Here is a 26,083-nt window from a genome sequence, read left to right as displayed (position 1 = left end):
CAGTCTCCTAACGCTTAGTAACGTGCTTTGAAAGTAGTTATGCCAAAAGAATATCAAAGATGTGCATTACATGTTCTTTTTGAATTTTCCTTTGATATTTCAATTACATAGTCCTACTGTAATGCTTATTCCCTCTTTTGACTAAGGAAATGTAATATCCTTCACAAAGCATGCTTCAACAACATTTCAATTTATAATGCTGAAATATATTGCTTAGGCACATCATGGGAGTATATTGAACTTGTGATTTAGTGTGCTTGGAATATATCATATAAAAAGTTAATTTTAAAGCAGTGAGTAATGCTTCACTGTTTTTTCACAATATGTGCTAAATATAGAAGTGTGAAAATCTTAGTATCAGCTGTTGTTTTTTGCTTTATCATATTTAATTTCTGTGCTCCAAAAAATAAACTCTCGAATAATAGAATCATTAAAAACAAACACAAATTATTCCGAAGTTTATTATGTATACTTGTCATCACTGATACTCTTCCATAATAAAAAGTTGCTAGATTTTGATTATCATCTCTCCTAGAAATAACAGATGCTGTAATGCAAATGGTGATATCTTCTTTTTTTTAAAAAAAGGCACAATTATTTTATTATTTATTTTAACATCTTTATTGGAGTATAATTGCTTGACAGTGTTCTGTTAGTTTCTGCTGTATAACAAAGTGAATTAACTCTGTGTATACGTATATCCCCATATCCCCTCCCTCTTGCGTCTCCCTCCCACCCTCCTTATCCCACACCTCTAGGTGGTCACAAAGCACCAAGCTGATCTCCCTGTGCTATGCAGATGCTTCCCACTAGCTATCTGTTTTACGTTTGGCAGTGTATATATGTCAGTGCTACTCTCTCACTTCGTCCCAGCTTACCCTTCCCCCTCCCCGTGTCCTCAAGTCCACTCTCTACATCTGCGTCTTTATTCCTGTCCTCCCCCTAGATTCATCAGAGCTATTCTTTTTTAGATTCCATATATGTGTTAGCATATGGTGTTTGTTTTTCTCTTTCTGACTTACTTCACTCTGTGTGACAGACTCTAGGTCCATCCACCTCACTACAAATAACTCAGTTTCATTTCTTAAAAAGGCACAATTATTAATCATAATGTTCTATGTTGGTACAGTGTAGAGTATAAACTCATTATCCTTCCAATGAGGCTTTGGCTTTTCCCAAAGTTTTATAAATGTTAAACACTGACAAGTTGTTGAGAAAGTATAGTAAATTGTGGAGTTATCTCAAAATGGATTGTGTTAATTTAAATTTTTAAAGCTTTGCAGATTATGTGCTATTCAGAAATTTCAAAGGCATCATGTCTTCATCATTCACCACTGTGGTTCAGTCTTGGCCAGTCCTGGCATTGATAATAAGGAGAAGCCAAGAGGGAGATAAAGTTTCTACATTTGGAATTAGTGTTTTAATAAAAGTAATAATTTGGTAATCAGTATTACAGTTACACATGTACACTAAATGCTGTTTCTATGATTGGAGCATCTCTGAAATTATCAGCGTCTATATCTGTATGGTTCTGGCTCTCGTTAGAAAGAATAAAATGATGAAGAGTAGCAGACCCCTGAGATTAACTGAAAACCAATCTCTCAAACTTGAAAGGTCTTGAGGCTTGAAAAGTAGTGACCAGATGAAATACATTGTCATCTGAAAGTTAATTATATTCTGAGGGACTTGGAGGGGAATGTCAGTGACTGCTAATGGATACCACTCTTTAGAGTGGTGAAAATGTTGTGCAGTTAAATAGTGGTGATTGTTGCACAACCTTGTCCATATACAAAAAAGCCTCTGAATTGTATGCTTTAAAAGGTTGAATTTTATGCTTTGTGAATTATATATCACTTTAAAGTTATATATCAATTTAAAAAGTATATTCTGGTGCCTAGTGACGATTATGCTGGTACCTTTTCTTTTTTTAAAAATTGAGGTCTAAGCGATATACAGTAAACTGCAACATATTGAAAATGTACAGTTTGGCAAGTTTTGACATGAAACCATCACCAATATTAAGATAGTGAACATAACTATCACTGCCCAAAAGTTTCCTTATGCCCCTTGGTAATCCCTCCTCAGGCATTTATGGATCTGCTTTCTATCACTATAGATTGGTTGGCATTTTAATGAACTTTATGTAAATGGAATCATACAGTTTGTGTTTTTGTTTGGCTTCTTTCAGTCAGCTTAATTATTTTGAGATTCATCTATGTTGTGTGTATCAATAGCTCATTCTGTTTCATTGCTGAGTAGTTTTCCAGTATATGGGTATCCTACAGTTGGTTTATTCATTCACCTGTTGATTGATATTTGAGTTGTTCCTATTTTTTGGCTATTACAAATCAAGCTGTTATGAACATTCATATACAGGTATTTTTATGGACATATGCTTTCATTTCTCTTTGATAAATATGTAGATATGGAATGGCCAGATCATATAGTAGATGTATGTTTAACTTTGAAAGGAGTTGCCCAGGTGTTCTACCTGAAGTGTATGAAAACTGCACTTTTTCTGCATCCTTGTCAACACTCGTTATAGTCAGTCATCTTAATTTTAGCCATTCTAATAGGTGTGTAGTAGTATCTTGTTTTGAGTTCACAAAAAAAAGTTTGTAGAACTAATACAGGAGTTTAGCAAGATTTCAGGATATATGATCAATATGCAAAAATTAGTTTTATTTCTTTTTTTTTTCTTTTTTTTTGTTTTTGGCTGTGCCGCGTGGCTTGCGGGAATCTTAGTTCCCCAACCAGGGATCGAACTCATGCCCCGTGCGGTGGAAGTGTGGAGTCCTAACCACTGGTCTGCCAGGGAATTCACTTTATTTCTGTATAATATTAACAAGCAATTGGAAGTTGAAATTCAAAAATACCACTTATAATAGCATTGAAAATATGAACTACTTAGAATTGAATTTGACAGAAGATACACAGTTGTATACTGACAACTAGAAAACATTGTTGAGGACAATTAAAGAAGACCTAAATAAGTAAATAGACATTGTCTGTGAATTGGAAGACTTTATAGTGTTTATTAATATGCCCATTTTCCCTAAATTCATTTGTATAGATTCAGCACAGTTACAACCTGCATCCCAGCAGGCTTTTATTAAAAATTGAGAAACTGATTTTAAAATTCATATGGAAATGCAAAGGATCTAGAATAGCCAAAACTTAAAAAAAAAAAACCCCAAAAAACAGGCACAGTTGGAGCATTAACCATACCTGATTTGAAGACCTGTTACAATGACTTATACTAATCCAGACAAAAAGATAGACAAATAGGTCAATGGAATGGAATAGAGAGCCCAGAAATAGATACACACATGTAAGAACAACGGATTTTTGACACATTTAGTGGAGAAAAGATAGTCTTTTCAACAGATGGTACTGGGGAAATTGGATATCCATATGTATAACAGTGAACTTGTTTTTATACCTTACTTCATACAAGAAAAAAAGAAAACTGAAAATGGATCATAGTCCTAAATATAAAACCTAAAACTATAGAACTTCTAAAGGGAAACGTAGGAGAACATTTTTATGTCTCTGAATTAGAAAATGATTTCTTAGATATATAACCCAAAGCACAATTCTCCCCGCCACACACAAATTGGTAAATTAGATATTATCAAAATTTAAAACTTCTGTGAGCAGTGCTGCTAGAAGAATGAAAAGACAAGCAAGCCACAGACAGAAAATGTTTGCAAAGTATATATTTGATAAAGGACTTGCTTCCAGAATATATAAAAAACTTGCAACATTGGTAAGAACACAAACAACCCAATTAAAAAATAGGCAAAAGATTTGAACAGACACTTCACCAAAGAATATATGTGAATGGCAAATATGCATATATGATACTCAGCATCATTAGGCATTAGGGAAGTAAAAATTGAAATCATACTGGTGTCTTATTGACAGAATAAGCAGAATTTTTTTAGTGCAAACTTATGTGTAATTTTCATGCATATTATGTATGATTAAAAAATAAAACTACATAGTACAGATTTCAGGATTAAATTATATCACATTGATTTATGGTATTTTTTCAAGAAAAGTCTTGGCACTAGATGAAAATTTAGATGGGCCTTACTACAAATTTGTAACATTTTTTGAGCATTAGTTAAGATGATACACTTAAATCACATTTAAGTTATACCATGGTTTATATGTAGTGAATGTATTTTATGTTGTGTGGTACGACAAAAAAAAAAGTATATCTTCCATTAATTTTTACTGTGTATGGTCTGTCCTCTGAGTTTTATAATTTTGTTGCTAAGCTGCAACAAAATGTTTTCTGATGATATATGGTGATACATTAACACCATGTATCATGCGAAAATATTTTTCAAATTTATCATAGAAGCATTTTATGAAATATTTTTTATAGAAGGAAGGGATAGTCTAAGTTTGTTTTATCCACTAATGTTCTTATTGTAACTGATATTTTCTCAATCAGATAAAACAATACTTATAGGCAAACATTTTTGATTTATGCACAGGTGGGAAAAAGTATGATTTACATAATCTTTGCCACGTAATAGGTGATTGATAATTAAGGAACTAATGAATTTCTTTTGAGATGTCTGTAAGACGATGTAGTTGGTGAACATTTTAGAAAATTTTATTATTTCAAGCTTTTAAAAATTGTTTATTGGTAGGAAAATTTGTAAAGATGCCATGTAACCGTTTCCAGTATTAAATTAGGTCTGAGATGACTTCTTTTTTAATTGAAGTATAGTTGATTTACAACGTTGTGTTAGTTTCTGGTATACAGCAAAGTGATTCAGTTATACGTATATATGTGTGTGTGTATATATATATATATATTCTTTTTAATATTCTTTTCCATTATGGTTTATTGCAGGATATTGAATATAGTTCCCTGTGCTATGCACAGTAGGACCTTTATTGTTTATCTATTTTATATATAGTAGTTTGTATCTGCTAATCCCAAACTCCCAATTTCTCCCTCCCCCACTCCCTTTCCCCTTTGGTAACCATAAGTTTGTTTTCTATGTCTGTGAGTCATTTTCTGTTTCATAACTAAGTTCATTTGTGTTATATTTTAGATTCCACATATAAATGATATCATATGGTATCTGTCTTTCTCTTTCTGACTTACTTCACTTAGTATGATAATCTCTAGGTTGAGATGACATCTTAAATGCATTTAAAACATACATAGGTTTTTGTGACAACTTCAGCGTAGCAAATTCAGTATGCCTTTTTAAACCTACAGTATAATCATATATGATGATAAACATCTTCAGTACCTATGTTTGATTTAGATAGTCTCTAAATTACTTATATATGTGACCGGATTCAGCTACCACCAGGTCAGGGTGATGCTGTGCTCCAATCCAGAATAATGGGTTTATGCTTAGGTATGGGATTGCCAGTTGTGGAGACATAAGCATATTAAAATTACACACCCACAAACCCTCTTTTTTTTTAATTAAACTAATTGAACTTGATGTTATCCAAATTTATATTTAACACATAATACCCATACAGCATTTATGATCGTATATTTTTGGTTTTATCTTTCATCACATAGTGTCAGAAAATGAGGATTAATATCCAGACAAAAGCAAGCAGCTTACTTTTTGTAAACTTTAGTATATTGTTTTTCATACATGTCAAAGTTACAGTAGTATTTTTGGGTATATATTTTATTCCATATGGTCAGGTAATGTTTATTGAAGGTCTGTAGTTTACCTTACTATTTGTCACCCCCTGCTGGACCATTCATCATTTAATTTAGTGTAAGGTTCTCCAAACTAGTAATGTATCAAATTTTCAATTTTTCGGTTCTAAGGGCTTTATTTTCTATTTGGATGCTTAAGCCAGTACTTCTCTTTTCCATTCCAGTACATGTAAGTTTTAAAAATTGCAGTGTATCTTAAATGAATATAAACAGTGCTCCAAATACAGGCTTCTTATTGTATTGACTTTTTACTGGTTATTTTATTCATTGTTCCTAAAAAATGGTGTCAGCCTACTTCTAGTAAATTACAGCTTTGAGTCTCTAAGTCTAATATTTTGGGGGAACATTAGATGGGCTGTTTTACTTTTTATTGCCATTATACTTGATTACTTTATGTATAAAAATTCTAAATATGTTAAACAGTTTTTATCAGTCTTTGGTTTAGTAGATTGAAATTGGCTATAGGCTAAGTTAAAAGGGTTCAATGTAAATTTATGATTATAAGTATAGTTATAGAACTTTACATTTTAATACCATGTAAACAACAGGGCAGGTAGGCAGGCATGATCTTTTGAGAGACATGTTCAGTAAAACAGGATGCAGTATTAGTCATTTTTAAAAATTTCTGTGTTAGGGACTTGAAATCTGTTTCAATAAATCAGAAATGTGTTTTTCTACCATATCTAATTGGAAGTTAATGCTGATGTTACAGTTTTATTGTCACAACTAGGAATATATTCAGAGGTCAGTGGTGACCCCCCAAAAGTTGTCTTGTGCCTCTCTGAGTCAGTCCCCCCACCTCCAGCACAAACTTTTGGTTACTAGAGATTTCATTTTGCTCTTTCTTGGATTTCATTTCTTCTACATTTTTTTCTGGAAGTTTTAATTTTTGTGTTAAGGTCTATGGTTCATGTCAGGGTACTTTTTGATATAATGCAAGGGAAAGGTTGAAGCTTATTTTTTTCCATGAAGATATCTAATTGATCCAGTACCATTTGTTGAAAAGACCTTCCTCTCTCCACTGAATTACCTTGGGACTTTTTTAGAAAATCAATTGACTCTATAACTGTAGGTGTATTTTTGAACTCTATTCTGTTCCATTTATCTATGTGTCTGTCCTTATTTCACATATCTTTATATTTTGATTACTGTAGCTATCTTGAATTTGCATTTAAAGTCTATTTCTTTGTAGATAGAGTGTTCTTGAGTCTTGCTTTATTACCTGTTCTTTTATAATTTCAGTTTCCTTTTGTTTGGAGTGTTCATATATATTTTTACTCATTATTGATATGGTTGGATTAAGTTTGCCATTTTGCTATATTCTATTTTTATCATCTTTTTTCTTTTGTTCCTGTCTTTCTTTCCTGCTTTTTTTTTGTCCTTTTTTCGTAAACCATTTTTAAGTGTAAAATTCAGTGTTATTAAGTACATCCACAGTGTTGTGTCACCCTCAACACTATTTCCAGAACCTTTCCATCATATCCCAAAGAGGAACTCTGTATTCATCAACCAATAACTCCCCATTTTCCTGTTTCCCCAATCCTTGGTAACCTCTGTTCTACTTTTTGTCTCTATGAATTTGCCTATTTTAGGTACTTAATGTAAGTGGAATAATACAGTATTTGTCCTTTTGTGTCTGGCTTATTTCACTTAGCATAATGTTTTCAAGGTTCATCTATGTTGTAGCGTGTATCAGAACTTCATTCCATTTTTTATGGCTGAATAATACTGCATTGTATATCACTTTTTGTTTATTCATCTCTTGATAGACACTTGGCTAGTTTCCACTTTTTGAAAAGGCTTTTATATATAATGCTGCTATGAACATTGGTGTTCGAGTGTCTGTTTGAGTCCTTGTTTACAGTTCTTTAGGGTATATATCTAGGTGTGGAATTTCTGGGTCATATGGTAATTCTGTGTTTAACAGTTTAAGGATCTGCCAAACAGTATTCCACCGTAGCTGCCCCTTTCCCATTCCCACCAACAGTGCACTAGAATTTGAATTTCTCCACATCTTCATCAATCCCTGTTATTTTCCTTTTTGTTTTTTTAAATAATTGTCACCCTAATAAGTGTGAAGGTAATATCTTACAGTTTCGATTTGCATTCTCCTAAAGACTGGTGATGTTGAACATATTTTCATGTACTACTTATTGACCATTTTATATCTTATTTGGTGAAATGTTTTTTAAGCCTTTTATCCATTTTAAAAGCTGAGTCGTTTGTTTTTTGTTGTTGAGTTCTAGATATATTCTGGATACTAGTCCTTGTCAGCTAAAATATTTTTTCCCACAAATATTTTCTCCCATTCTGTGAGTTGTCTTTCCACTCTCTTGATAGTATCCTTTGATGGAGAATTTTTTATTTTGATGAAGTCCAGTTTATCCAATTTTTCTTCTGTTCTCTGTGCTTTTGGTGTAATACTTAAGAAACGGTTGCCAAATCTAGCTCAGTGAAGATTTCCCCCTTGTTTTCTTCTAAGAGTTCTGTAGTTTTGGCTCTTCAATTTAGATCTTTGATCCATTTTGAGTTAATTTTTATATGTGGTGTAAGGTGGGATCTAGCTTCATGCTTTTTGCATGTGGGTATCCAGTTTTCCTCATGTTGTTTGTTCAAAACATTATCCTTTCTCCGCTGAATGGACTTGGCACCACTGTCAAAATTTAATTGACCATTTATGTAACTCTTTATTTCTGGGCTTTGTCTTCTATTCCATTGGTGTATGGAATATGTATCATTATGCTGGTACCATACTGTTTTGATTACTAAAGCTTTGTTGTAAGTTTCAAAATTCAGAAGATCAAGTCTTCCAACTTTGTTCTTCTTTTTCAAAAGTGTTTTGACTATTCAGTATCCCTCGAAATTCCATATGAATTTTATGATGAGTTTTTCTATTTCTGTAAAAAAAATGCCTTTGGGATTTTTATAGGTATTGTATTATGTCTGTAGATCATTTTGGGTGGTATTGTCACCTTAAAGTATTAAGACTTTTAGCTCATGAACACAGATGTCTTTCCATTTATTTAGATCTTTAATTTCTTTTGGCAGTCTTTTATAGTTTTCAGTGCACGAGGCTTTCAGCCTCCTTAATTAAGTTTATTCCTAAGTATTTTATTCTTTATAATACTTTTGTAAATGGAATTGTTTTCTTTATTTTTGAATTGTTCATTGCTAGTATATAGAAATACAACTGATTTTTGTGTGTTGTTGATTTTGTGTCCTGCAACTTGGCTGAATTCATTTTTTAGCTCTGTGTGTGTGTGTGTGTGTGTGTGTGTGTGTGTGTGTGTGGTCTTTAGGGTTTTCTACATGTAAGATCTTGTCATCTGTGAACAGAAATAATTTTACTTCTTCCTTTCCACTTTGAATGCCTTTGATTTATTTTTCTTGCCTGTTTGTGCAGGCTAGAACTTTCAGTACTTTGCTGAATAGAAGTGGTGAAAGCGGACATCCTTAGCTTGTTCCTGATCTTAGGGAAAAGCATTCAGTCTTTAATCATTGAGTATGTTGTTAGCTGTGTGTTTTTCATGTATGACTGTTATTATGCTGAGGAAATTCTCTTGTATTTCTAATTTACTTAGTGTTTTTATTGCAAAAGGGTGTTGAATTTTGTCAGATGCTTTTTCTGCATCAAGATGACCATGTGGTTTTCTTCCCTCTTCATTCTATTAATGTGGCCTCTTGCTTTGATTTTTGTATGTTGACCTATGCTTGTATTCCAGGGATAAATCCCACTAGGTCACAGTCTATAATCCTTTTAATATGCTGTTGAATTCAGTTTGTTAGTATGTTGTTGAGGATTTTTGCATACATATATATGGGTTTTTTTGGCTCTGCTGCATGGCTTGCAGGGTCTTAGTTCCCCGACTAGGGATCGAACCTGCGCCCTTGGCAGTAAAAGCATGCAATCTTAATCACTGGACTGCCAGGGAATTCCTGCATCTTTATTTATAAGAGATATTGGCTTGCAGTTTTCTTTTCTTGTAGTGTCTCTGTCTGGTTTTGATATTAGGGTAATGCTGACCTAATAGAATGAGTTAGGAAGTGTTCCCTTCTCTTCAATTTTTGGAACAGTTTGAGAAGTTTTTGGTATTTATTCTTCTTTAGATGTCTGGTAGAATTCACCAGTGAAGCCATCTGGTCCTAGGCTTTTCTTTGTTGGAATTTCTTGTTTTCTTTTGTGTTAATAAGATAGTTCTGTGTATTCCATTTTATTTTGTCTATGAACTTTTTAGCTGTAAGTTTGCCTTATTTTTGTAGGAATTCCTAGGGATTACAACATGCATCTTTAATTTAGCACAATCTACTTAGTGCTATGTTGAATTACTTCAGGTGAAATATTAGCTGTTTTGAAGTCATTGTCTACTAAATCCCTTGTATGAGCCCACTTGCAGAGTCAATCTCTTTGATCTGCCTTAAAAAATTTTTTTCATGAGTATGGGTTATGTACATCTGTTTCTTTGCATGTGGAATAATTTTTTATTGAAGTATAGTTGATTTACAATATTGTGTTAGTTTCTGGTGTGCAGAGAAATGATTCAGTTATACATATATATACACATTCTTTTTTTTTTTTTTTTTTTTTTTTAATGCGGTATGTGGGCCTCTCACTGTTGTGGCCTCTCCCGTTGCGGAGCACAGGCTCCGGACGCGCAGGCTCAGCGGCCATGGCTCACGGGCCCAGCCGCTCCGCGGCATGTGGGATCTTCCCAGACCGGGGCACGAACCCAGTGTCCCTTGCATCGGCAGGCGGATTCTCAACCACTGCGCCACCAGGGAAGCCCACACATTCTTTTTAATATTCTTTTCTGTTATGGTTTATTACAGGATTCTGACTATGGTTCCCTGTGCTATATAATAGGACTTTGTTGTTTATTTATTTTATATATAGTACGTAGTTTGTATCTGCTAATCCCAAACTCCTAATTTATCCCTCCCCCACTTCCTTTCCTCTTCAGGCACTATAAGTTTGTTTTCTGTCTGTGAGTTTGTTTCTGTTTCATAAATAAGTTCATTTGTGTCATATTTTAGATTCTGCATATAAGTATCATATGGCATTTGTCTTTCTCTTTCTGATTTACTTCACTTAGTATGATATCCTTTAGGCCCATCCATGTTGCTGCAAATGGCATTATTTCATTCTTTTTTACCAAGTAGTATTCCACAGTATCTATATACCACATCTTCTTTATCCATTCATCTGTCAATGGACATTTAGGTTGCTTCCATGTCTCAGCTATTGTAAATAGTGCTGCTGTGAACATTGGGGTGCATGTATCTTTTTTGAATTATAGTTTTCTCCGGATATACACCCAGGAGTGGGATTGCTGGATCCTATGGTAACTCTCTTATAGTTTTTTAAGGAACCTCCATACTGTTCTCCATAGTGGCTGTTACTAACTTACATTCCCACCAACAGTGTATGAGGGTTCCCTTTTCTCCACTCCCTCTCCGGCATTTGTTATTTGTAGGCTTTTTAATGATGGCCATTCTGACCGGTGTGAGGTGATACCTCATTGTAGTTTAGATTTGCATTTCTTTAATAATTAGCAATGTTGAGCATCTTTTCATGTGCCTGTTGGCCATCTGTATGTCTTCTTTGGAAAATTGTCTATTTAGGTCTTCTGCCCATTGTTTGAGCGGGTTGTTTGTTTTTTTGTTTTTGAGTTGTATGAGCTGTTTGTATATTTTGGAAATTAAGCCCTTGTCGGTCACATTGTTTGCAAATATTTTCTCCCAATCCATAGGTTGTCTTTTTGTTTTGTTTATGGTTTCCTTTGCTATGCAGAAGCTTATAAATTTGATTATGTCCCACTTGTTTATTTTTGCTTTTATTTCTGTTGCGTTGGGAGACTGACCTAAGAAAACATTGATACGAATTATGTTAGAGAATGTTTTGCCTGTGTTCTCTTCTAGGAGTTTTATGGTGTAGTGTCTTATATTTAAGTCTTTAAGCCATTTTGGTCTTATTTCTGTATATGGTATAAGGGTGTGTTCTAACTTCATTGATTTACATGTGGCTGTCCAGCTTTTCCAAACCACTTGCTGAAGAGACTGTCTTTTTTCCATTGTGTATTCTTGCCGCCTTTGTCGAAGGTAGGTGTATGGGTTTATTTCTGGGCTCTCTATTCTGTACTGTTGATCCAACATATGGAGTAATTTTTGGTTGAAAACTGGACATTGTGGATAATATATTTGTTATCTGAGATTCTACTGTGTTCTCTGAGGATTGTTTTTTGTTGTTATTGTTCCAGCTGGAAGTTAACTTGTCTGATCTCAAGCTACACATTCTTTCCCCTGTACTGTGTGGTCTTCGCCTCTGCTCAGTTCTTCTGGCTTATAGCTATTGCTTTAGTAACCTGGTACCTGATAGATCAGCCCTGTACCTCTGTAGTTTAGATGTCACCAAGAATTTTGTCAGAGTTGATACTAAGATCATGGGCCTCAGGTTTTGTGTATCTTTTTTTCCTTTAGAGTTTCCTTCCTAAATTTCCAGTTGCTCTTTCAGCTCTGAGCTCTGTCCTGTGACACCTCAAGTTACAGTAAGGCCCCAGCTTTCTGCTGCTTGAGCTGTGTACTGTTTGGGGAAAACCATCAGTCTAAAAAAAGCAGTAAACTCACATGGCTTGCCAGTCTTTTAAGGGCAGACATCCCTCTGACTTTTGCTTGCTTTTCCCCCTCCTCCTGGATCCTCCCTTCTCCCCCATGTCTGTATTTTAATGGTAAGCCAGGGATTTGCGTCTTGCTCCTGCTGTGGCTCTATTCTTTTTAGGATTTCTCTTTCTAAATTTTTAGTTACTCTGTCTTAATTCGTGTTCTCTACCATCTCTGGACTGAAAATCTGTATTTTTCTGCTGCAAGAACTGTGGGCATTGGAATGGGAGTTGATGGCAGTAATGGTGGTCAGTGCCCTTAGGCAAAAAACCCCAAACTTGGAATCCTTATCCACTGCAATTTATGTATTTCAAATGTAACCCTTCCTTCCGTATGTTCCTGCCTTTGATCACTTTCCAGGGCCTTCAAATAAGTGTGTTCTTAAAAATGGCTTATCTAGGTTTAGAAATTATCTGCAGGAAACTATGCTTGACCAATTTACTCTGCCATTAGTGGAAACTAGACTAAAATAATTTGTATTTGCCTTTTGCGCATATGCACTCAAAGTCCATAAAATCAAATGAGCATTGTAAATTTGAATCGCTTTGATAAAAATTTCTGTAGGTTGAGATTCCAAACTAATTTTAGTTTTTAAATATGATTAGAGGTAATGTTCAGTGCAGACTTGAATTTTATGTATATAAAATCTCTGTATTCCCAAAGAATGAATGGATACAAGAATGTTTCATAGAGTCTAAGTAACCTTACAGACTTAGAACAATAAATTTGCCAAGGTACTTTATCATTACTTTGCCTTTTGGAGTCTACTAGTATTAAAACTTATTACTTTGTTTTGGAAGGATGACATTTTGTGGAAATTTTTACTTAAAGACTAAAATCAGTTTTATGGAATCTTTTTTCTCTCTGTTCTTCTGTTCTCTAAGGCAAGTGTTTCGTTTACTTAGAAGAGCAACAGAAAAATTATACCCATAGAAGTTATTCTTTCTCTTTGCCAAAACTAGCTTAAAGCAGCAACACCCTTTCTTTAGTCTTCAGGTATATTTAATATGGGGATTCTAAGACTCTGGCTGGTTGTCTGGCACTCATGAGTCTTATTACCATTCTAACAAATTCATTTTTGTTTCTGTGATATAAAAAGTGTCATGGTTTTCAGAAGACTTCATCTCAGCCTGTGTGTCTTCCAGTGTGTCTTTAGCTTTGTGAGAAGCTTTCTTCCAGATAAAGATTTGTGGAACATAAAGAAAGTGAACAGAGAGAGAGCCTAATGCTAGAAACCAGTGCTGTTTTACAGTGAGAAATATAGTTAGTTTTGAGTAAGTTGTTAATATATCTAGGTGTTTTTCCATTTAAAAAGAAGTAAGGATTTAATGATAACGTCTACTTATATTGATGGATTCTCTGATAGTGGTAGTATTTGATGAAGATTGCTTAGCATTTTGAACTCTATTTTATCCTAAGAACTTTTCTTCTTTAGCCAAAAGGTGGTGACATGCTCTTTTGTTCCTCGCTTCAAGTCAGTGCAGCTCAGCATGTGGTGTTGTATGGTAAGCACAATAATGCGCCCCCTCAAGGATATTCTCATCTTAGTCACTGGAACCTTTGAATATATTACCTATGTGGCAGAAGGGACTTCACAAATGTGATTAAGGTTATGGACCTTGAGATCGGAGATTAGTCTGGATTATCCAGATGGGACCATTCTAAATACTTGAGTTTATAAAAGTGAAAGAGGAAGGCAGAAGAGTGAGCCAGAGAGCTGCAGTGGTAGAAGAGGCAGGAGAGATTTGAAGCGTGCAAGTACTTAGCCTGCCATTGATGGCTGTGAAGATAAAGGAAGGGACTCATGGACATGCAGATGTCCTTCAGTAGCTGGGAACTGTCCCCAGCTCACAGGCAGCAAGGAAATGGGGACCTCAGTGCTACAACCTGAAGGAATTAAAGTCCGCTAACAAATTGAATGAGCAAGGAGATGGTATCTCCCTTAGAACTTCCAGAAAGGAATGCAGCTATGCCAACACCTTGATTTTAGCCCACTGTGACTCATTTTGGACTTCTAAACTCCAAAACTGGAAGATAATAAATTTGTAGCTTTCAGGCCTCTAAGTCTGTGGTAATTTTTTCTGGCAGCAAATAAGAAACAAATGCATCTGTACCGTATCAGCTACATGGAAGGAGGATTCTTTGTGTTTTGGAGGAAAGAGAATGGCTGATCTGTAAAGTTCTGCCCTAGAAAGACATTAGAGTCAAAACAAAATAAAATACACACACACAGTGTTTTAATGTGTCCTGCTTCTCCTCAAGAGGAAAGTGCCAGAGTTATATGTCTTTTTATTGGCAGGAAACATACCTTTTTTACACACAGATATGAAATATTAACTGATGTTTTTAAGTAAACAGCTGTAATGGGATAGGGCTTATAAAATATCCTGCATACTCTTCTGATATCATGGCTAATTATACATTTTTTCCCCTGTTGCTCTTAAGAAACAAATAATGGCCTCCGGCCAATTTAAGGTTTTACAGGTAAATAATTTGCGAGTAAAAGAAAACTACTTTTTATTCTAATCAGGTTTACGTAGTCAATTCTCTGCTGATACATACGTTTTAAAACCCTACTGTGTGCTTGTCTCTAAGACTGTTTCTGTTTTAGAGTTATGCTGATTAATAAAGTTCATTCTTGGTCTTCGGGATACTTGTAGGATGTTATTCCAGATCTGGTTATAGGCATGTGTTGGAGCCTGGTTATGAGCCATAGTTACTTAACTTCTAACAGAAATAAGAATAATGTTTAGTCAGGATCTCAATACAGGAAGAAAAATGTGAACAGGACATTTTTCATAGAATTTCCTAGTAAGGTTAGTAGTTCAAAATCTTGTTTGTTTTTAAACTGTGTTCTGAGAAATTCGGCTTGGTCTTCTCCATAAATACTGAACATTGGTAATTGCTGGACAGAGGGTGGAGGAGAGAGAGAAGGTATTGTTTGTTTGTTGTTTTAAAATAAGGTTTGGGGATACTTAAGAACAACCATCTAATTGATGTGGAGACTTTCTACCTAAAACAAAGTAATGAAATTGATATTCTAGAGTGCGTTAAAATGTAGCAATGAAAATAAAAACTGAAAAGGAGTAGCTGGGAAGACTTGTACTGAAGATAAATGATTTATGAACAAATTTTGTTGAATGGGCACTTGCAGGCTAGTTATTTTAATGTAATAACTAGAACAGCACAGTATTCACAAACTTTTCTTTCATCAAAGTAATATTCACTTTATTAACATTTTAGAGACTTCAAAATGTCATAAAATTATACCATAAAATAATGTAATTGTTCCTCCTATGTAGTTTGTGATTAAGAGACAGGAGAACATAGGCTTTGAAGCCATCTAGAGCTTGATTTAAATCCCATTTGCATCGCTCCTGCTAACTGTGTGAATATCGACAAGGTAAATTCTCTCTCAGATTTCAAAAGACTGTTGGGTAGATTTAATGAGACAAAATTATAGATTGTTTTCAACCTTGCCTAGCATATAGTAGGTCCCTCCAATATTGCTTTCCTCTTATCCTTCTTTCTTTAGAAATAGAACTAAAGGATGAATTTATATATTTTGAAGGTGACATTGGTTATACATCATCATCTGTGGTCGTGTGTTCTACTCTTATGTGTACAAAAATGGCATCTTTTTTGTTTTTTCTTAAAAAAATCACATAATATACATTTCTTGTGTATTTTTTATGGTAACAAAATACTGAAGTATTACTATGAAGATCTTCAAGTTAAAGTTGGGCACTGACGTAGAATAAACACATTTAAGTGAAAATCAGGTCTCAAATACTGAGATGAGAAAAAGTACTTTTTTGAGGAACTACAGTAATCAATACATAGTGATTTTTTTTGTAACTACATGACATAATTGAATTGAAAATACATTAAAAAAACATAAAATTTCAGAAAAATGATAAAAGCTGTCATTGTTTGCTTTGTGGCAAGTACTGTGCTAAACACTGTATATATTTTATCTCATTGAGGTTTCACAACAGCCTCTGAGGTAGATGTTATCATTTTGCAGTTGGGGAAACAGAGTCTGGATGAGACAAGTAACATTCCTAGGATCACACAGCTAGTAAGAAGAGGACTTCTCCTTGCACTTATTATTTATTTCTTCCACTTGTACTCTGGTGGAGGTGCTAATGAGAACCAAAGTGCTATAAGACAAAAGAATTGTGTGAAGTTGGGACTTTTGTAAATTTTGGGTAGAGGCTGTAACAATATTTTTTGTTAGTGGAAGTTGAAGAACTTGTACAGCTTAAAAGCAATTAAAAAAAATTTAATGTAATGGTTAAAGTGGTGGGGGGCGGTGGTGGTGGGATGAATTGGGAGATTGGGATTGACATATATACACTAATACATATAAAACAGATAACTAATAAGAACCTGCTGTATAAAAAATAAATACAATAAAATTCAAAAAAAGAAAAAAGAAAATAGGGTTTCAAGAAATCAGATGGAGCGGCCTGCTTTCAACACCCAGAGCTAGTGACGCAAGGCCATGTCAGCCCCTACCAAGGATTCCTGCTCACGCTGGGATACGTAAGGTAAGGAGCTGTGGACCTGAGAGGAACATCTGTCAGCTCTCCAAAGTCTTCTCAACAAGATCATCATCCCCAAAGCAGGTATCCTCAAGGAAAGACTGTCCATTGAATCTGGCCAGGAAAGAATGCTGGTTGTGGTCCATGAACTCACAGAAATTATAAACCATCTTTGAGGAAGGAATCAGTCCATCTGAAGAGTGTGTTAAAGGGAAAAATAAGACAAATAAAGACATGGAGCTGCAGCAAGGGGACAAAATGGATGAAGAGGAAAAAGAGAAGAAAACCACATCTCAACCCCAAAGCATAATGAAGGACCAGCTAGTAGGACTTGTAGAGTAACCAAGCGGTATGAACAGAAGTTCCCAGACAAGGACGATGAATTTGACTCGCCCCCCAAGGATGTCATGTTCAAGACGGACCACATCCTGGAATCCTTAAGGTACCGAGACATCCAGGACCTCCAGGATGAAAACCAGCAGCTGACTGCCGACGTGAAGCGGCTGGGAAAGCAGAACACCCGCTTCCTCACGTCCATGCGGCGCCTCAGTAGCATCAAGCGCCCCATCAATTCTATTGCCAAGGACATCAAGGCGCAGGGCGAGAGCATCCACCGCAAGCTGAGCGCCATGAAGGCGCTGAGCGAGGATGCCGAGTCGCAGCACGGCGCCCACTCGTCCGTGGCGCGCATCACGCGCGCACGGTACAGCGCTCTCACTCGCCCTTTCCAGGCCGCCATGCACGAGTACAACCAGACCGAGATGAAGCAGCGCGAAAACTGCAAGATCCGCATCCAGCGCCAGGTGGAGATCATGGGCAAGGACGTGTCGGGCAACCAGATCGAGGACATGTTCGAATAAGGCAAGTGGGACGTGTTCTCAGAGAACCTGCTGGCTGACGTGAAGGGCGCGCGGGCGGCCCTCAACGAGATCGAGAGCCGCCACCGCGAGATGCTGCGGCTGGAGAGCCGCATCCGCGACCTGCACGACCTCTTCCTGCAGATGGCCATGCTGGTGGAGCAGCAGGCTGACACCCTGGACGTCATCGAGTTCAACGTGCAGAAGACCCTCGACTACACCGGCCAGGCCAAGGTGAGCAAGGTGAGCAAGGCCATGCAGTACAAGAAGAAGAACCCCTGCCGGACCGTCTGCTGCTTCTGCTGCCCCTGCCAAAACTAGCAGGGGACGCAGGCCGCCCCACCCCATCCCCGACCGGAATGGGAGGGGAAGCACACTGGGAAAGATTTTGAGGGTGTCTGCACTGGGGTGAGTTGCCCTAATCCCTAGGGACCTCAGTCTTTAGAGAAGGAAAAAACTCGAGGTCCCAGAATTCCAGTCCAGCTTGTACTTGGAACAAGAGTTGATCCCACCTGCTGTTTCATCTGTAAGGACAGATGCCTTCTGAAGTTTTATGAGGTCATTATATGACACATAACACCCTTGCCTCTTAAAGGAAGCGAAATAGGGAACAGATGTGGTAGCTTACTCTATAATACATGTCCAAGGCATGTTGGTACAGGGACCTCTAGGAGGAAGTCAGTTCTGCATCGGCTCACAGTAGGAACTCCTTATCAAGACTTCATTTAACCCATCCTGAAAGTACCGCGGTTGTGTTCATTTTCGAGGGAACTGACCTTGGGAAACACTGCGCATCTTCCATTTCTGATTCTTCATCTGGTTGACGCTATGTGATTCCCGCCTGGATGTATATCTTCTTTCTGCTCACCTCCTCTACTTAATAAAATCACATTTAACACTTTAAAAAAAAAAAAGGAAAAATAAGTGCTTAGGAGAGAAGAGAAAAAATTTTTAATGTAATGGTTTCTCTTCTCTTCCGTTGATGCTGCCTGCATTTTTTTTTTTTTTTCTTTTTTTTTGCGGTACGCGGGCCTCTCACTGCTGTGGCCTGTCCCGTTGCGGAGCACAGGCTCCGGACGCGCAGGCTCGGCGGCCATGGCTCGCGGGCCCAGCCGCTCCGTGGCATGTGGGATCCTCCCGGATTGGGGCACGAACCCGCGTCCCCTTTATTGGCAGGCGGACTCTCAACCACTGCGCCACCAGGGAAGCCCCTCCATTTTTTTCTTTTGAGATATGAGATTGGTTTGGGATTTAAACGTGTTCATTCTGAGCATTCTAAGAAAATAAAAAAAAAATCTTAGTCTACGGTTTGTATTTTGCTTCTGATTATTTAAATGCATTCTAGAGAACATTTAAGAGCATTAAACAGGCATCATTTAAATAGATGTCATAGTTTTATTTTTAACATTTTATTGAAGTATAAAAAAGGTGCACAAACTGAAGTATACAGCTTAATGAATTTTTTTTAGATTTGATAACCTGGCCTAACTAAAAGTACAAGATAATATCAGAAAACTTATAAAAGGAACACACCAAGGGGTGGAGAAATCACAATTAATATGCTGTGTTTATGGAGTTGCCCAGGGATTTTAAAATGAAAAATGTTATGTTTCATATATTTAATATTTTAACTTTCGGAAAATATATATAGTTTTGAATGTAGGAGGAAGAAAGGAGAAAAATGCTATCTATTACTACTTTGGTTTAAAATAAACCAAGAAAATTAAATAACTATGATATGTTTTCATCTTTTTAAATTTCTACAAAATATGGCAAAGAAATGAGTATTTTATAAAGTATGCTCATAAATGAAGGGTCACATAAAACTGAACAAGACCTGAATGTTGACAAAGTAGTCTCAATCTGGACAGTACTTTTGTGAAAAAAATGTCTATTTTAAATATGTCCTAGTGACCAATTAATTTGACTTTCAAAGGCTCAGTTTTACTTGTATAAGTTTCATTTAATAATAAAATTTTATACTTACATTTGGTGACTATTAAGTTCCTAAATGTAGCTGAGGGAGGAATTTTCACAATGCCTGCCATATGCTATATATTTTTATTTTTTCAGAATAATCAGCTCAATTCTAGTGTTATTTAAAAAATTAAGTACTACTGTCATACTACTATCAGTGGTTTAATAGAATAATTTTTTAATTTGTAAAATTATAATATATGTTAATTGTGCAAACTAGAAAATTCAGGTATGTATTAATTGCTGAAAACTAGAACATGTAGGTAGGTATCACCTATGGATTTATTTTGGGAAATCTCTCAACTGTTTCCTTGTACATTACTATATCTATTGTAGATATTCTTTTGTACTTAATATTACATTATGGACATCCTTCCATATTAATAAACATAAATCTATATCATTGTAATGGCTGGGTAATATTCAGATGAAAACTTTCCAGTAATTTATGTAAATAATCTACTATTATCAACTATTTTGGTCATTTTAATATTATTTACTAGTATAACTGTCCTTTTATGACCGTGCTTGGAGATACATTTTTGTACAATTATTCCATTGTTTCCTTAGGATAAATTTAAGAAGTTGAATTTCCTGGTCAAAGGTTATGTTTAATGTTTTGCTTAATATTTCAAAATGAAATTTCTTTCTAGTACTAATGTGAGAGAATATACCTACAACTTTGTCAAAATTAATAAACATTAGCATTTAAAAATTATTTGCCAGGTCACATATGTGAAAAACAGTATAGTAACTTGTTTTTTAACTTACTCTAATTTGCATTTTGTTTTTGCCATGTGTGTCATTTGTTTTTCATTGATGAGTTACTTGTTCTTGGCCCATTTTCCTATTGCTGTATTGGTTGGTAGGTATGTATTCTTTATACAATAGAGGTAAATTTGCTCTGCTTTATAGACTGTAAGTATAATTTCCAGTTCATTTTATCTTATTCTTTGATTTTTTTTAGTATAATTTTTACGGTTTTATAGTTACACCTGTTACTGGCCATCAGCCAGGCTTATTCCTCAGTCAGAGTTTATTTCAAGTGCCATTTCCTTTCAGCAGCTTTTCCAGGGACATGTGCTCCATTGCTCTTCGCTTGTACTCTTGTTGTAGTTATATTTTGCCCTGTGATATTGATGTTGACATATTTGTCTTATTGCCGCCGCTTTTGTATGTGCCTACAACCCAAACCTGTTATGAAATGTTCAGATTTGGGCAAGTGAGGGCTAAGTGCTATTATAATGAGCCTTATAAAAGTGCTTTTATGATTTAAAAAAATGCTTACAAGATAACAGACTTATTTATGTTGGTAACTAGAATTTTATGGTTATTGCTGCTTGCCAATTTTGTCTGGGCATTTTGTGATCTGCCTACTAGATCCTGTGACATATGTTACTCAATAAGATTTTAGAAACATTTACGTATTTTGAGAAGTTAGTTGTGTTGTAGGACCAGTAAGTGTATTTGTTAATATAAATGGTAGTGATATCTTATTTCTTGTATTTAACAACAGTGATAAAATATTTATATGGTGTCTTTTATTATGAAGTTGAAAGCCCAGTTGTTTTTTTGGTGTTTTTTTTTTTTTTTTAGCTCATTGTATCTGTTCAAACTGTGTCTTTAAATCATTGATAGGTAGAAGATGTTTTAATGAGGACTAAAAATTTAGGGCAAAGTAGATTTATCTTAAAGTTAGTTGATGAAAATTCAGTTCTTTAACTTGTCATTTTGGAATTTGCTAGCAGCCGTCTCTGTCAAGGGTGGAGTGTCATTCTCCTGATGTTAGTCTTTGCCTCGGCTCAGGTGGCTCTTCAGGGTTTAGGGTTTTGCAATTAACCATTTCTCTGCCAATGAGTTTTTCTAGAATTTCATTGAGAAAGAATATTTATGGAAGATTTTTCTGAATGCTAATCACTCTATCCATTTCTGTCAATTAGTAATCTCTGAAAGTTGGGGAGTGAGGAGGATGAGAGGAATAAGTACATCAGAATTACCTGGGTGCCTTTTTGTTTTGTTTTTAAGAACATCTGTCTTCTTGTCATTTGGAAGTGCCATTTCTCTCTTCCAACCAGTCTGATCAGCCCTGTAGATGTGTACCAAATGGTTGAGATCCACTGCTTTAGTATTCTAGAATCTATCCTAGGATTAAACCAGAATTGCAGAGGGTTTTATACCTGGACAATGTTATATTATTCATTCCCATATAATTCTTTTTACTGAATTTTCTTTTAGTTTGATGCCATTATTGTACATTGAAGAAAATTATAACCATCAGCCTTAAGAAACTTCGTGTTGCCTTTTCTGTAAGGTTGTTGTGGCCATTTTTGTATTTTGAAGGACCTAAGAAACAACCATATGAGGCTTTGGTTGTCTTTAAAGTTGTTGTAGAAACATCATTTACACATTACATACCTTCTGAGAAGATCCATGAAAGACAGTGCTTTTTGGTCTCAGTATTAAGAATAGTTGGGGGCTTCCCTGGTGGCGCAGAGGTTGAGAGTCCGCCTGCCGATGCAGGGGACGCGGGTTCGTGCCCCGGTCTGGGAGGATCCCACGTGCCGCGGAGCGGCTGGGCCCGTGAGCTATGGCCGCTGAGCCTGCGCGTCCGGAGCCTGTGCTCCGCAACGGGAAAGGCCACAACAGTGAGAGGCCCACATACCACAAAAAAAAAAAAAAAAAAAAGAATAGTTGGTACTTTTGAATAGCTAGAGGATTTTTATTTTAGCAATGCTGAGTTGTGTAATCAGCCTCTTTTCTCTTTTTATCTGACCTAATGGAAAGCACAGGGAACAATTTTTGACTCACCTCTTATAAGAATGCAAGATAATGATACATGTTTTGCATTTTTATTTCAAACCAGGATTATTTATTTTATTTTATTTTTTTTTTTGCGGTACGCGGGCCTCTCACTGTTGTGGCATCTCCCATTGCGGAACACAGGCTCCGGACGCACAGGCTCAGCCGCCATGACTCACGGGCCCAGCCGCTCCGCGGCATGTGGGATTTTCCTGGACCGGGGCACAAACCCGTGTCCCCTGCATCGGCAGGCGGACTCTCAACCACTGCGTCACCAGGGAAGCCCAACCAGGATTAATTTTAATTTAACTTTTCTCATTCTTTTCATTCTATTTCCTCTGATTTTATTATATTTATTTTCTCATTTAATTTAATTGTATCTAAAATTGGATGCTTTTAAAAGTTGTCTTATATTTTTCTTAGAATAAGGAAGGCTATAAATAAATTATGTATAATACTTACCAATTTTGCTTTCCTACTTTCTTCCTAACACTAAGAATAATTTTTGTTTTAGGGACTTCCTTGGCAGTCCAGTGGTTAAGACTCCGCGCTTCCACTGCAGGGGGCGCACGTTCGATCCCCGGTTGGGGAACTAAGATGCCACATGCTGCATGGCGTGGTTAAAAATAATAATAATCATTTAAAAAAAAAGAATAGTTTTTTGTTTTAGTTTTCGACGACATGCTCTTGTGAGGATCTTTTTGAATTGTAGATGTTTGCTCCAGAGAAAAAGCACGCATACAGATACACATTAAATTTTGCACACAATTTCAGGGGATTTATGAGACTCCAGGAAGCCCTACACCAAAAGTCATTGTTTATCTGAAATGTATTTTTTGGCATATGTTTTTCTGTAAGGTGGCTATATTCAATCACCTAAACTGTTTTCTTTATATATTTAAATTGTATTCACTCGCAGCCCATTTTCAATAATACTAACTCACTCTATGGTTCTATTGGTTCTATGATTCAGTGAAAATGCTAAAAAGCAAAAGAATTACAACAGAAAATAATATCAATGTTGTTGGAAAGAATTCTTAGTGAAAGGGTTAATAAGAAATGTTCCCAGAGTAATGCTTCTGTAATACCATTTGAAGTATTTAAGTAACACTGAATACCATTAGTTACTTAAACTGTTATAAAACAGAATAGGAAATAAAAGTTGTCATAAATTACCAAAGAGTAGCTGAATATTTCCTAAATTGTGTTGATGGCACAAACAAAGGAAATTACAATAATAAAGGAAAACTGTTTGACTCAAACCATCTACCTAACTTGAGTGACATCTGTTCTAAAGATACACAAAATAGAGTTTTTTAGTATTTTCCCTGTGAACTTATTTTAGAAGTAATAAGTTTTGTATTGAAATGAGCAAAAATATGCAAGTATAGTGCTTACTTTCTGGTCAGAATAAGATAACATGACAAACAGTAGTTGTGCAGTTTATAATCAACAGAATATTTTGGCTGAATGAAGTGAAAGTAACACTTTATAGTGTCATCTTCTTTATGTTTAGTACTATTTTATCTTCTGAGTATATGATTTTTAAAGGAAACTTTTGCCTAGGTAACTTCTTTTTAGAAAATAGAATTTTATTTCTTAAGGAAACAGATGTCCTGCTGAACTATAGTATATATGGTTCAATTAAAATTTTATTAGTTAAAATGAAGTAAGCTTAAAAATTTTTTCCTTAAGAAGGCACTGTGGCCTGAATTGAGTTCAGAGCTGCTTCTATATCTTTTCATTTATTAGTTACTTGAATGTCTGTCACTTTGATACACAGTCTGTCTTCTGGTATGTAAAGTAATGGTTCTTAAGCTTTAGCACACAAATCACCTGAGGGTACTTATTAAAACTTATTATTCAGGGCTGCAGCCATAGCGGTTCTGACTCCTTATGTAAAGGTGGGGCCCAGAAACTGCAGTTTCCAAACAGACAACATAGAGGTTCTGATGTAGGTGGGCTATACTTTGAGGAACTCTCTCCTAAACAAGGTTCCGTAGGGTCAGAAGTTTAAAAATTGTTCCTTTCAATTTCACAGCTATTTACTCATCCATTAGTATTTATCAGTCACTTTTTTGGGGAAGCATTATGAAAGGTGACATTAGTATTACAGACCATTATTTTATTGTGTGGATTAAAGACAGTTTTATAAATTTAGGTAGCTACAGTTTGCTAGCATTTTGTTGCTTGTAAGAAGCGATACTTGGAAAAAATTCAGTAGCAAAAGAAAGACTGTAGCTTTTTAAGAATTGGGAAGAAAATTGTTTAAGTGTTGATTATGTAGTTTGATTTTTTTACATTTCAGCCTGTTCTGAATGAGGCATTAACAACATTAGAGTGAAATACATATCTTTGGTTCTTCTCTACCCAATGAGTATTCCACATAACGTATGACATATGGGATTGTGTATGATATTAAAGGCTGCTGTGTATATATATTAGTCCCATATGTATTTCTCATTCCTACAGTCTGTGTCTCATATGGCCAGAACTCTCATTGTTAGCATTAGCATTAAAATTTTTTATGTTAAATTAAAAAATTTTCATTTTGCATCCCTTATTAGTCTTATATGTCCAAAACTGTCTGAGTGGAAAGTGATTGCTCATAACGTTATTATCTTCTCTTGCTCCTTTTTCTTTTCTCCCTGAAAAATTGGTGGATGTGTTTTGGTAGTCTGTCTTGCTTAATGTCTCTCAGAAATATGACACAATTGCTTTCATGGAAGCAGGGTGAGGAAAATGACCTCAATCCCAGACAGACTCAGCTCTCCTTTTTTATCTTACTTGATGCTTCTGCTTTGATAACGGTATGGAGTTGATATTGGTGGCCCTGATAGGAATGACAGTGCTTTTTACCACTTGCTGGTGGAAGTACAAAGCTGTCATGCTTGAAAACCATGGATACAGCTTATAGAGGTCTGTAAAAAAAAAAAAATGTGTGTGAATAGAAGGGTAGGGATACTTAGGGTTATTTTCACACCTTATTTTATCATGAGCCGGGGAGCAATATTAGTGTGTTAAATTTGCTCATCTCTTTCTCTCTCATAAAAATGAGTATTCTTTCGAAGGTGATAGCTTTTGTATTAACGATGAACCCAATTTTCCTTTTGTCTCTACATCTCAGTACTACTCTGTTCCAGATGTTTGTGAATTGTTATAATATTCTTTCATTCTACTTCTTATGATGTAATATATGTTATCATATTACTAATCTGTCCAGTCTATCTGTTGTCTGGGTTTTATTTTAATCCTTTCATTGTTTGGAATGCTTTTTAGCAAAAGTCTTCAAATTAGCTTTCTTTTGTGAACTCTCTAACCCACAGTTCTGTATTCTCTTTGTATTTCTCTTAAGAGTTGAGCATCTCTGAGTATTTTAGATCTTTTTCCTGCCTTATCTGGGTTTAATTATCTCCTTATATTTCTTGTTTATATTGTGATCTGAGCTTCTCTCTTCCCTAAGATTTATTATTAGTCATCTCACATTTAGCTTTCTTTGACTTCACCCCAGTCCCATAGGGGTCTCACACAGG

At 35.6% G+C, this 26,083-nt stretch overlaps 1 protein-coding gene and 1 pseudogene across 9 annotated transcripts in view; both read left to right on the top strand.

Moving 5' to 3' along the window:
• COG5 (component of oligomeric golgi complex 5) overlaps positions 1 to 26,083 on the top strand; it is a gene marked incomplete at its 5' end in the record, with an annotated part of 277,186 nt that overhangs the window by 38,801 nt on the left and 212,302 nt on the right. The gene's annotated exons all lie outside the window — the stretch shown is intronic.
• Positions 16,354 to 18,095, top strand: LOC307057842 (syntaxin-11-like; annotated as a pseudogene). Its single transcript has one exon. The product of its transcript is annotated as a syntaxin-11-like (transcript).

This window comes from Hyperoodon ampullatus (genome assembly GCF_949752795.1).
Source record: "Hyperoodon ampullatus genome assembly, chromosome: 9".
NCBI lineage: Eukaryota > Metazoa > Chordata > Mammalia > Artiodactyla > Ziphiidae > Hyperoodon > Hyperoodon ampullatus.
The sequence above is the reverse complement of the archived record's forward strand: the minus strand, read 5'-3'. Positions and strand labels throughout refer to the sequence as shown.